This window comes from Entelurus aequoreus, linkage group LG19 (genome assembly GCF_033978785.1).
Source record: "Entelurus aequoreus isolate RoL-2023_Sb linkage group LG19, RoL_Eaeq_v1.1, whole genome shotgun sequence".
In the NCBI taxonomy this organism is placed as follows: domain Eukaryota; kingdom Metazoa; phylum Chordata; class Actinopteri; order Syngnathiformes; family Syngnathidae; genus Entelurus; species Entelurus aequoreus.
Genome location: NC_084749.1, coordinates 18,299,522 through 18,312,319, shown reverse-complemented (window position 1 = coordinate 18,312,319; position 12,798 = coordinate 18,299,522).

The following is a 12,798-nucleotide window of genomic DNA, read 5'->3' as shown; positions in this document are numbered from 1 at the left end:
GGTTTGTATTATTAGTGAACCAGCAGCACGCACAATCATGCGTGCTTACGGACTGTATCCCTTGCAGACTGTATTGATATATATTGATATATAATGTAGGAACCAGAATATTAATAACAGAAAGAAACAACCCTTTTGTGTGAATGAGTGTGAATGAGTGTAAATGGGGGAGGGAGGTTTTTTTGGGTTGGTGCACTAATTGTAAGTGTATCTTGTGTTTTTTTATGGTGATTTAATAAAAAAAATAAAAAAAATAAAAAAACGATATCGATAATAAAAAAAACGATACCGATAATTTCCGATATTACATTTGAACGCATTTATCTCTAATTATGACCTATTTGTTTCAGACATGTACATTTCCAAATATCTGACAATGGGTAAGAAACATGCCACGCCTCGAAAAGTTGGAATCAGCAGACTTGGAGGATGTTGAAGTTCTTGAATTTTATAGAAAAAAACTATATAACACATAGCAACTTTATGTCTTTAACGAAAACACTGAAAAGTAATCAAGAACAATACATTGTAGTCAGTTACAGTTTCATTTTTAGATCAAGCAGAGTGGAAAAAAAGTTAATTAGTCTGCATTTAAAAAGGAGTGTCCAGACCTTGGAGAGCAGTTGTACCAGGTGGTTTGGGACCGTGTTGCATCTGGACCTCTTTTTTTTTTAATCATTTATATCAGTGGTTCTCAAACTTTTTTCACCAGGTACCACCTCAGAAAAAACTTACCACCACAAGGACCAACAGTAGCCTAGTAAGTTAAAGATAAAGTTAAAGTACCAATGATTGTCACACACACACTAGGTGTGGTGAAATGTGACCTCTGCATTTGATCCATCCCCTTGTTCACCCCCTGGGAGGTGAGGGGAGCAGTGGGGAGCAGTGGGCAGCAGCGGTGGCCGCGCCCGGAAATAATTTTTGGTGATTTAACCCCCAATTCCAACCCTTGATGCTGAGTGCCAAGCAGGAAGGCAATGGGTCCCATTTGTATAGTCTTTGGTATGACTCGGCCGGGGTTTTAACTCACAACCTGCCGATCACAGGGCGGACACTCTAACCACTTGGCCATTGACTAGGCCACCTACTCAGTGGCCTAGTGGTAAGCCAAAGTATTCATTAAAAACAAGGCAGCGGTTTTATTTAACAAGTAATATTTTTGGTCACACTTGTTTAATGCACAAACATCAACAATGATACTCCATATACATCACATATTTACAGACTTTCTTTGGGGTACCACTAAATGGAGCCCACGTACCACCAGTGGTGCGCCTACCACAGTTTGGAGAAAGACTGATTTATATCAATGACCTGGTGCTTAATGTGTCAAATGCCAATATGCATTTTTATACCGATGGCAGTTATTTATTGTTTCCACTCTTGTCTAAGCCGTTGAATGCTTGCAAAAAACATGTTAAAAAACTGATTAAAAAAACTACTGAAATTGGGGTTTTACTTATGAAAAAAACATTTTTTCCAAGCAAAAGGTGCTTTGTCTCTGCCACTTTTCTCTCTCTCTTAGATTATGGGGATCTGCTGTATTTGGATGCCTCATCTCAATGTCTTCAAATGATTGACACTGTATAATATGCGTTACTGTATCATTATGAGTTGTACCGTATTTTTCGGACTATAAGGCGCACTTAAAGGCCTACTGAAACCCACTACTACCGACCACGCAGTCTGATAGTTTATATATCAATGATGAAATCTTAACATTGAAACACATGCCAATACGGCCGGGTTAACTTATAAAGTGCAATTTTAAAATTCCCGCCACACTTCCGGTTGAAAAACTCCTTTGGATATGATTTATGCGCGTGACGTCACAAAATCCACGGAAGTGGTTGTACCCCATCTGACCCGATATAAAAACCTCTTGTTTTCTTCGACAAAATTCCACAGTATTCTGGACATCTGTGTTGGTGAATCTTTTGCAATTTGTTTAATGAACAATGGAGGCTGCAAAGAAGAACGTTGCAGGTGGGATCGATCGGTGTATTAGCGGCTAAGTACAATACTTACAGCAACACAACAAGGACTACTTACTTAGCAGACGCCTAGCCGATGCTTGCCGCCAAACCCACGGATGAAGTCCTTCGTCGCGCCGTCGATCGCTGGAACGCAGGTGAGCACGGCTGTTGATGGGAAGATGAGGGCTGGCTGGCGTAGGTGGAGCGCTAATGTTTTTATCATAGTTCTGTGAGGTCCGGTTGCTAAGTTGCTAAATTAGCCTTAGCGTCGTTAGCAACAGCATTGTTAAGCCTTACCAGGCTGAGAATTTTTAACCGTGTAGTTACATGTACATGGTTTAATAGTATTGTTGATCTTCTGTCTATCCTTCCAGTCAGGGGTTTATTTTTTTTGTTTCTATCTTCATTTGAGAACGATGCTATCACGTTAGCTCAGTAGCTAAGTGTGTCACCGATGTATTGTCGTGGAGATAAAAGTCACTTTAAATGTAAATTTTGCGTGCTCGACTCTCATTTTCAAGAGGATATAGTATCCGAGGTGGTTTAAAATACAAATCTGTGATCCACAATATAAAAAGGAGAGAGTGTGGAATCCAATGAGCCAGCTTGTACCTAAGTTACGGTCAGAGCGAAAAAAGATACGTCCATCACTGCCTCTCTAGTCATTCACTGTAACGTTCCTCATCTACGAATCTTTCATCCTCGCTCAAATTAATGGGGTAATCGTCGCTTTGTCGCTCCGAATCTCTCGCTCCATTGTAAACAACGGGGAATTGTGAGGAATACTAGCTCCTGTGACGTCACGCTACTTCCGGTACAGGCAAGGCTTTTTTTATCAGCGAGCAAAAGTTGCGAACTTTATCGTCGATTTTCTCTACTAAATCCTTTCCGCAAAAATATGGCAATATCGCAAAATGATCAAGTATGACACATAGAATGGATCTGCTATTCCCGTTGAAATAAAAAAAATTAATTTCAGTAGGCCTTTAAAATCCTTTTTTTCCCCTCAAAACTCGACAGTGCGCCTTTTAACCTGGTGCGCCTAATGTACGGAATAATTCGGGTTTTGCTAACCGACCTCGAAGTAATTTTATTTGGTACATGGTGTAATGATAAGTGTGACCAGTAGATGGCAGTCAAACATAAGAGATACCTGTAGACTGCACTATGATGGCAATATGACTCAAGTAAACAACACCAACATTTTATATGTTCCATTGAAAATATAGAACATTACACACGGGGCTCAAAAATCTATCAAAATGCTTTAGTACAACTTTGGTAAGCTATGAAGCCACACCGCTTGATGGATTGTTGGTGCATTAAACATAAGAGTATTATTATGGTGTGTGTAGATAGATATATAGTACTTTATTGATTCCTTCAGGAGAGTTCCCTCAGGAAAATTGTATAAGGTAAGACATATTATCTGGCGTTTTGTTCCGCAATATTATGCGAAAGCAACTTTTTTTACTGTCTGGTACCTGCTGATCTGTATTTGGGATCTGCATAAATCCTGAGAAATTGTGTACGTCCGCCTTTGTAGTCCGTGCCGACACCGTAGTTGATAAGCTTCTTCTTTTTCTCTATCTTCTTGTTATGGGACATTCAACCTCCGTGTTTGCCATTTATAATATATAGTAGTGTAAAGTTATTACTTATATCTGTCAGTAAACTCGCCATGAAAGCGCTAAAACATACCGGTATAGTGAGTTTACATTATTCATCCAAGGAACTTTGGTTATTAGAGAGTTTTGGTCGGACGTTTTTTTACGGGACACATGGATGAGGAAATGCTGCTCCGTTATTGATTGAAGTAAAGTCTGAATGTCATGAAATCAATTAGCTCCATCTTTTGACACGTCTTCCACCCCCGTCCTTGCACGCTACACCGCTACAACAAAGATGACGGGGAGAAGACGCTGCCGAAGGTGAGCCACGTAAATAAGACCGCCCACAAAACGGCGCGTCCGGAAGCGACTGTCACAAAGCGGCTTGAAGATGATCTGTAAAACATAATCTATGCAACATTTTGACCAAAGAACCACCATTACATGTTATGTAGACCACAAGGAAGTCTTTTCAATTTAGAAAATAATGATAATAATATGACTCCTTTAATGCGTCCTATAATCCGGTGTGCTTTATATATGAAAAGATCGAAAATAGACCATTCATCGGCAGTACACCTTATGCGCCCTATGGTCTGGAAAATACGGTACTCTCGGGAAAAAATGGCTATCTCTGTCGACTCAAAGGTTGAGGTATTGGTACATTTTTATACTTGGGCTAATGCCCACTTACATTTGAAACCTAATAGCACAAAGAAACTCTTACTCTCTCCATTCCAATGAACTGTTGCTATCTGTTCCTTAATTGAACAGAACTGAGTAAAAGGTATTTTTGTGTTTTCTGCACCTTACACTTGGAATGTGTTGCAAAAAAGACTTGAAATGGACTGAGTTGATATTCCTGAATACTTTTTTTAAACAATCTAAAAGCACAAAAGGTAACCGGATTTACTTGTTTTTATTTGTTTGGGTATTGATCCGTCTTGTGGTTTTTGGTGTATGATGCAACTTTCAAGGACAACCTTGAAAAATAAATTTTTAACTTTCAATGGGATTTTTCTTGGCTAAATAAGCGGATTAAAAGAATGACATTTACCATGGCTCCAATATAAGAAATGTTGGGTGGAAATAAAGGGGAGGATGATCAAACTTCTTCAATAATGTAAATCATCATGCAAAGTTGCAAAAGATGTTGATCGTTCTGGACCAAGTACAAACAACATGGGAAGGTTGTAAAAGACCGGCATACTGGGAAACATCAAAGCGTCAAGACAGAAGACTAAAAATGCACAGCAAAACAAATGAAGAACAAATGGGTGGAGACTGTAATCACAGCCGAATAGAAAACTTAAACGGAAGTCATCAATAACACCTAAACAGAAAAAGACAAGGTTGCAATGGGTTAAGTAAAAGCAATGGTGGACTATGGATGACTGGATGAAAGTCATATTCAGTGATGAATCGTGAATCTGCATTGGGCAAGGTGATGATCCTGGAACTTTTGTTTGGTGGCGTTTTAATGACATTTATGAAGACGACTGCCTGAAGAAAACATGCACTTTCCCCCAGTCATTGATGATATGTGGCTGTATGTCAGGTAATGGCACTGGGGAGATGGCTGCCATTACGTGTCTTCAATAAATACACAAGTTTATATTGACATTTTGGACACTTTTCTTATTCCATCAATGGAAAGGACATTTGGGAATGATGACATCATTTTTCAAGATGATAATGCATCTTGACAGAGAGCAAAAACTGTGAAAACTTTCTTTAAGGTCAATGTCATGGCCTGCAGATCTCAATCAAATGTAAAATGTGTGGTAAAAATTAAAGAAGATGGTCCATGACAAGACTCCAACTTGCAAAACTGATCTGACAACAGCAATCAAAGAAAGTTGGGCAGGATTGATGCAGAGTTCTGTTTGTCACTCGTTAAAGGCCTACTGAAAGCCACTACTACCGACCACGCAGTCTGATAGTTTATATATCAATAATGAAATCTTAACATTGCAACACATGCCAATACGGCCGGGTTAACTTATAAAGTGCAATTTTAAATTTCCCGCCACACTTCCGGTTGAAAACGTCTAGATATGATGACGTATGCGCGTGACATCAATGGTTGATACGGAAGTATTCGGACCCATTGAATCCAATACAATAAAGCTGTTTTCATCTCAAAATTCCACAGTATTCTGGACATCTGTGTTGGTGAATCTTTTGCAATTTGTTTAATGAACAATGGAGACTGCAAAGAAGAAAGCTGTAGGTGGGATCGGTGTATTAGCGGCGGACTACAGCAACACAACCAGGAGCACTTTGAGGACAGCAGACGCGCTAGCCGAACGACCTCACCTTGACTTCCTCCGTCACCGGGCCGCCAACCGCATCGGTGATCGGGTGATGTCCTTCGTCGTACCGTCGATTGCTGGAACGCAGGTGAGCTTGGGTCGTGATGAGCAGATGAGAGCTGGCGTAGGTGCAGAGCTAATGTTTTTAGCATAGCTCTGTCGAGGTTCCGTAGCTAAGTTAGCATCAATGGCGTCGTTAGCAACAGCATTGCTAAGCTTTGCCAAGCTGGAAAGCATTAAACGTGTATTTACATGTCCAGAGTTTGGTAGTATTGTTGATCTTCTGTCTATCCTTCCAGTCAGGGGTTTATTTCTTTTGTTTCTATCTTCATTTGAGAACGATGCTATCACGTTAACTCAGTAGCTAAGTGTGTCACCGATGTATTGTCGTGGAGATAAAAGTCACTTTAAATGTCCATTTCGCGTACTCGACTCTCATTTTCAAGAGGATATAGTATCCGAGGTGGTTTAAAATACAAATCCGTGATCCACAATAGAAAAAGGAGAGAGTGTGGAATCCAATGAACCCTTGTACCTAAGTTACGGTCAGAGCGAAAAAAGATACGTTCTGTACTGCACGCTAGTCCTTCACTTTCACGTTCCTCATCCACAAATTTTTCATCCTAGCTCAAATTAATGGGGTAATCGTCGCTTTCTCTGTCCGGATCTCTCTCGCTGCTGGTGTAAACAATAGGAAAATGTGAGCAGTCCTTCCTCCGGTGTCGTCACGCTACTTCCGGTAGGGGCAAGGCTTTCTTTTATCGTTGTTCTATACTAAATCCTTTCAGCAAAAATATGGCAATATCGCGAAATGATCAAGTGTGACACATAGAATGGATCTGCTATCCCCGTTTAGATAAAAAAATATAATTTCAGTTGGCCTTTAAGTCCATGCTTCAGAGATGGCAAGCTGTTATAGAAGCCAGAGGTGGTGCAACAAAGTACTCATGGTGTGTTGTAGTGTTTTTTATGTTTTTATGGTTTGTTTTTCATGTTTACATATTTTTTTCCTCAGAACTGAGTGATTCCATTACGTTTTTAACTCTGCTTGATCTAAAAATGAAACGGTCACTGACAACCGCAGTTTATTTTCTTGATTTCTTTTAGTGTTTCTTAAAGCCAGAAAGTTAGCATTTGAAATTACTATACATTATGTCTAATATCTGCTTTTTTCTACAAAATTAAACAACAGACTGAACATCCTCCAAGACTAGTTATTCCATACTTTTCCAGGGGTTATATTCAATCATGTAACCCTTCTCCATGTCCATTACTGATCATTAATTCAAACTATACCTTTTATATGTTTTATATAGTTGACTTACTTGTGTGAAAGAAAGAAAGGTATTGGAAACAAAATAAATCTCAGTAAGTCACAAAAACAAGTCGATTGAGACTAGATATACTGTACATACTGACCTAAAAATGTTACTAATTTGTCCATTTCATAATTAATCCATAAAAATATTTAAAGTAATAATTTATTGGTGATTGAAAATGACTTGTCTGTTACTTAATACTGTAGTTTGGCAGTGTCCAGTAACAAACGTGTCCGCATCATGCGCTTAAATTGATGAATTATTGTGGCCACTAGATGTCGCCCAAATAAAATTACCACTCTACTTCATTTTAAAGACAACATAAATCCATTCCAGACAGTTAATAATAAATGGGTTAGTGTTTTTCATACCTGCCGTTGTCCTCTCTTTGACTGATTTCCCTCGACAAAGCCTTTTCTAACATACCACACTACAAAATAACAAAAGTGTGTATGATTCGTACTGATATCGTATCGGGTCAATATCGGGTGCCAGCCAATACCCAAGGCTCCCATATCGGTATGATAGTGAAAAAGTTGTATTGGGACACCCCTAAATGATACTAAGTGAATTTAATCTCAGCTTAATTGTACATAATATTCATGACTGGCTAAAGAATATGTGTCTACTGTTAAATACAACAACAACAACAAAGTAGTATGTACTTTCTCAGGGCATTCAATCGATCGCAGCTGGACTGTTTGGTTTGTCTTAGAAGACATTTTGCCTCTTATCCATGCAGGCTTGATCTCAGCAGGCACATGACATTGATTCAACGTTGATTATTGTTAGAATAATTATGTGTAAGTTATAACACAACTCTTATGCTTAAAGTCGTACTTTTCTATCTGTGCAAAGCGAGTCGTCTCGTATCAGTGTTTGTTTCCAGAATCGGCCCGCTGACTGCCAAGGGCGAACATCGAGTGCCGTGACGCAGACAGAGCAGAGACAGGGCGATATCACGAGTGTCAGCACATTTGCATTTCATTAATAGTCATATATTGTGTCTAACTGGGGCTGCTGAGATAACCCCCTGGGCAGGATTTTAGAGCGTAGTTTGGATCTGTAACTGGAGTACAGCACAAAAACGTCTCTCCTCATTAAGCAAAATTTAACTGTCTCTGCATGATTTCTTGCTTCTTGTCTGTTTAATAAATGTCATCAGTGTTTGAACCTGACAGATATTATATATATATATATATATATATATATATATATATATATATATATATATATATATATATATATATATATATATATATATATATATATATATATATATATATATATATTAATATGTATATATATACACTACCGTTCAAAAGTTTGGGGTCACATTGAAATGTCCTTATTTTTGAAGGAAAAGCACTGTACTTTTCAATGAAGATAACTTTAAACTAGTCTTAACTTTAAAGAAATACACTCTATACATTGCTAATGTGGTAAATTACTATTCTAGCTGCAAATGTATGGTTTTTGGTGCAATATCTACATAGGTGTATAGAGGCCCATTTCCAGCAACTATCACTCCAGTGTTCTAGTGGTACAATGTGTTTGCTCATTGGCTCAGAAGGCTAATTGATGGTTAGAAAACCCTTGTGCGATCATGTTCACACATCTGAAAACAGTTTAGCTCGTTACAGAAGCTACGAAACTGACCTTCCTTTGAGCAGATTGAGTTTCTGGAGCATCACATTTGTGGGGTCAATTAAACGCTCAAAATGGCCAGAAAAAGAGAACTTTCATCTGAAACTCGACAGTCTATTCTTGTTCTTAGAAATGAAGGCTATTCCACAAAATTGTTTGGGTGACCCCAAACTTTTGAACGGTAGTATATATATATATATATATATATATATATATATATATATGTATATATATATATATATATATATATATATATATATATATATATATATATATATATATATATGTCCCTTAAAACTGACTTTGAAACAACGTTGCAAAATAGTTGTATTCGTAAATTGAGAAAATTTACGAATTTTCACGTTGTTGTTGGGGAAATGACTACATTTCAATGGTCAAATCAACGTCACAACCTGACATTGATTAAACGTCGTCAAAAAGCATGTTGTTTCAATGTTATGTTTGAGTTGCTCAACGTCAGGATCTGATTCAACAAGTTGTTTTAATGTCTTGTGTCTGCTGGGATCAGTTCATGCTGAGACTTCGGTCAGGTCTAGTCTAGCGGCTGGTGCCAAAACCCCAAATATTTTTTACCACAACACCAGGAGGGTGTGCCTGGGCAAGGATGGTTCCGCCCTATCGTACAGTAGAAAAACAACTGTTACGATGCAAACGAGCAATCCTATTGTCAATGCCAATGACAGTCGTTCAAGTGTAATTTCCCTTCAATAGCATTGAGGTATTGTGTGGTGGAACGATCGCCGTGGATTGAGCACCACTATTTGCATGTTGTTCACAAGAGATGAGTAGACATGAATAGCTCTGACCTTTTGGGGGGGACGGGTGGGATCTTGCACTAGTTTCTCAGTTGAAATATATTGGACTTATTCTGGAGTCAAAGGGACACATTAGAAATGCCAGGAACACAGTTCATTTTAATTGACTTAATTTTTTACAAATCCGGCCGTTCAAAACAGCTGATGCAGCAAAACCATAGTCTTCTTAAGTTCGGTCATATTGAATATTGCTTCACAAACACAAAAACACAAAAAATATTTAATAACAGAGTGATAATAGACTGTCCGCTCTGAGATCGGTAGGTTGTGAGTTCAAATCCCGGCCGAGTCATTCCAAAGACTATAAAAATGGGACCCATCACCTCCCTGCTTGGCACTCAAGGGTTGGAATTGGGGGTTAAATAACCAAAAATGATTCCCGGGCGCGGCCACCGCTGCTGGCCACTGCTCCTCTCACCTCCCAGGGGGTGATCAAGGGTGATGGGTCAAATGCAGAGAATAATTTCGCCACACCTAGTGTGTGTGTGGCAATCATTGGTACTTCAACTTTAACTTTATTATATTTGACAGAGAACTTACTTCCATATTTACACGTGTTATTGAGTTCGTCAATACGCATTGTACCTTAAAACAAACAAACAACCGATGGTAATTAATGGTGCACAATATAGACGATGTATGATATAAATTATATACATTTGGCCGCCGTTGGATCTTTTGATACTACCCTTATGTTGTGATATTGTCAGGTTCAAACACTGATGACATTTATTAAACAGACGAGAAGCAAGGAATCATGCAGAGACAGAGTTAAAGTTAAAGTTAAAGTACCAATGATTGTCACACACACACTAGGTGTGGTGAAATTTGTCCTCTGCATTTGACCCATTCCCTTGTTCACCCCCTGGGAGGTGAGGGGAGCAGTGGGCAGCAGTGGTGGCCGCGCCCGGGAATCATTTTGGGTGATTTAACCCCCAATTCCAACCCTTGATGCTGAGTGCCAAGCAGGGAGGTAATGGGTCCCATTGTTATAGTCTTTGGTATGACTCGGCCGGGGTTTGAACTCACAACTAGGGATGTCCGATAATGGCTTTTTGCCGATATCCGATATTCCGATATTGTCCAACTCTTTAATTACCGATACCGATATCAACCGATACCGATATCAACCGATATATACAGTCGTGGAATTAACACATTATTATGTCTAATTTGGACAACCAGGTATGGTGAAGATAAGGTACTTTTAAAAAAAAATTATAAAATAAAATAAGATAAATAAATTAAAAACATTTTCTTGAATAAAAAAGAAAGTAAAACAATATAAAAACAGTTACATAGAAACTAGTAATTAATGAAAATGAGTAACATTAACTGTTAAAGGTTAGTACTATTAGTGGACCAGCAGCACGCACAATCATGTGTGCTTACGGACTGTATCCCTTGCAGACTGTATTGATATATATTGATATATAATGTAGGAACCAGAATATTAATAACAGAAAGAAACAACCCTTTTGTGTGAGGTTTTTTGGGTTGGTGCATTAATTGTAAGTGTATATTGTGTTTTTTATGTTGATTTAATTTACAAAAAAACAAACAAAAAAAACAACAAAAAAAACGATACCGATAATAAAAAAAACCGATACCGATAATTTCCGATATTACATTTTAACGCATTTATCGGACATCCCTACTCACAACCCAGCGCTCTCAGGGCGGACACTCTAACCACTAGGCCACTGAGTAGGTCAGCATTTTTGCTCAATTGAGGAGAGACATGTTTTGGGCTGTACTCTGGTTACAAATCCAAACTACGTTCTAAAAATCCAGCCCACGTGCCTCCTCTATTTATTTGGGAGGTCCCTGGTTACATCACTGAAGCTGTCGCTGAGGGAAGGGGGTAATCTCGACAGCTCCAGTTAGACACAATATATGATTATACAAAAATGCAAATGTGCTGACAGTCGTGATATCGCCCTGTCTCTGCTCTGTCTGCGTCACGGTACTCGATGTTCGGCCTTGGCAGTCAGCGGGCCGATTCTGGAAACTAACACTGATACGAGACTGGCTTGCAATCTTTTGGATTGCCAGCTTTGCACAGACAAAGAAAAATACAATTTCAGCACAATTGATAATAACTATAGCAACGGCCCTTAAGCATAAGAGTTGTGTGATCATATATACATAATTATTCTAACAGATATTGCATGTTTATGAAACATTCTCGCTGTGTCACGCAAATTTAACACAGTGCAAAGCCACTTCACTTCTAAGTCAGCGATCCTCGCCACGATGGCGGAAAATAAAGTGATTTCCTTACAAGTGCAATCACTAAAGGACGCATGAGGCTATGCTAAACATACTTGCAGGAATGTCAACAAACGTGGGCGGATCGATACAAACATCGACAGAAAAGATACCAAGTAAATTATCAGTATATGGTCCCTCCTGGGGCGGTATAGCTCGGTTGGTAGAGTGGCCGTGCCAGCAACTTGGGGGTTCCAGGTTCGATCCCCGCTTCTGCCATCCTAGTCACTGCCATTGTGTCCTTGGGCAAGACACTTCACCCACCTGCTCCCAGTGCCACCCGCACTGGTTTAATTGTAACTTACAAATTGGGTTTCACCATGTAAAGCGCTTTGAGTCACTAGAGAAAAGGGCTATATAAATATAATTCACTTCACTACTGCAGTGGTTACAACAATATTATTTACCATCGAAGCATCTTTTGTCTTTTTTGTTATTGTTTACAAACTCAGGAAAGTCCTTGCACACAGGAGGGCTTAAAGGGCAAAAACCAAAGGATTTAAATTGGAGCCAATAGTAGAAAAGTATTTAAATATGTAATTGATATTATTACACCACTATCCTGTGCTTTTGTCTGATTATAATTGTAATCAGAACTGTAAACATTCAATGAATAAATATTATGATTATACAAGTTGTAGAGAATGGATGGATGGATCGATTATAAAAATGTAAAGTATCAGTATCAGCATTGGTATGACCCATACAGCTGTAACGACTTGGTATTGGATCGATACCCCAATTTGTGGTATCACCCAAAACTAATTGTGAAGTAGCCAAACAACTGAATAAGGGTTTATTACATTTTAAAAGAGGTATAG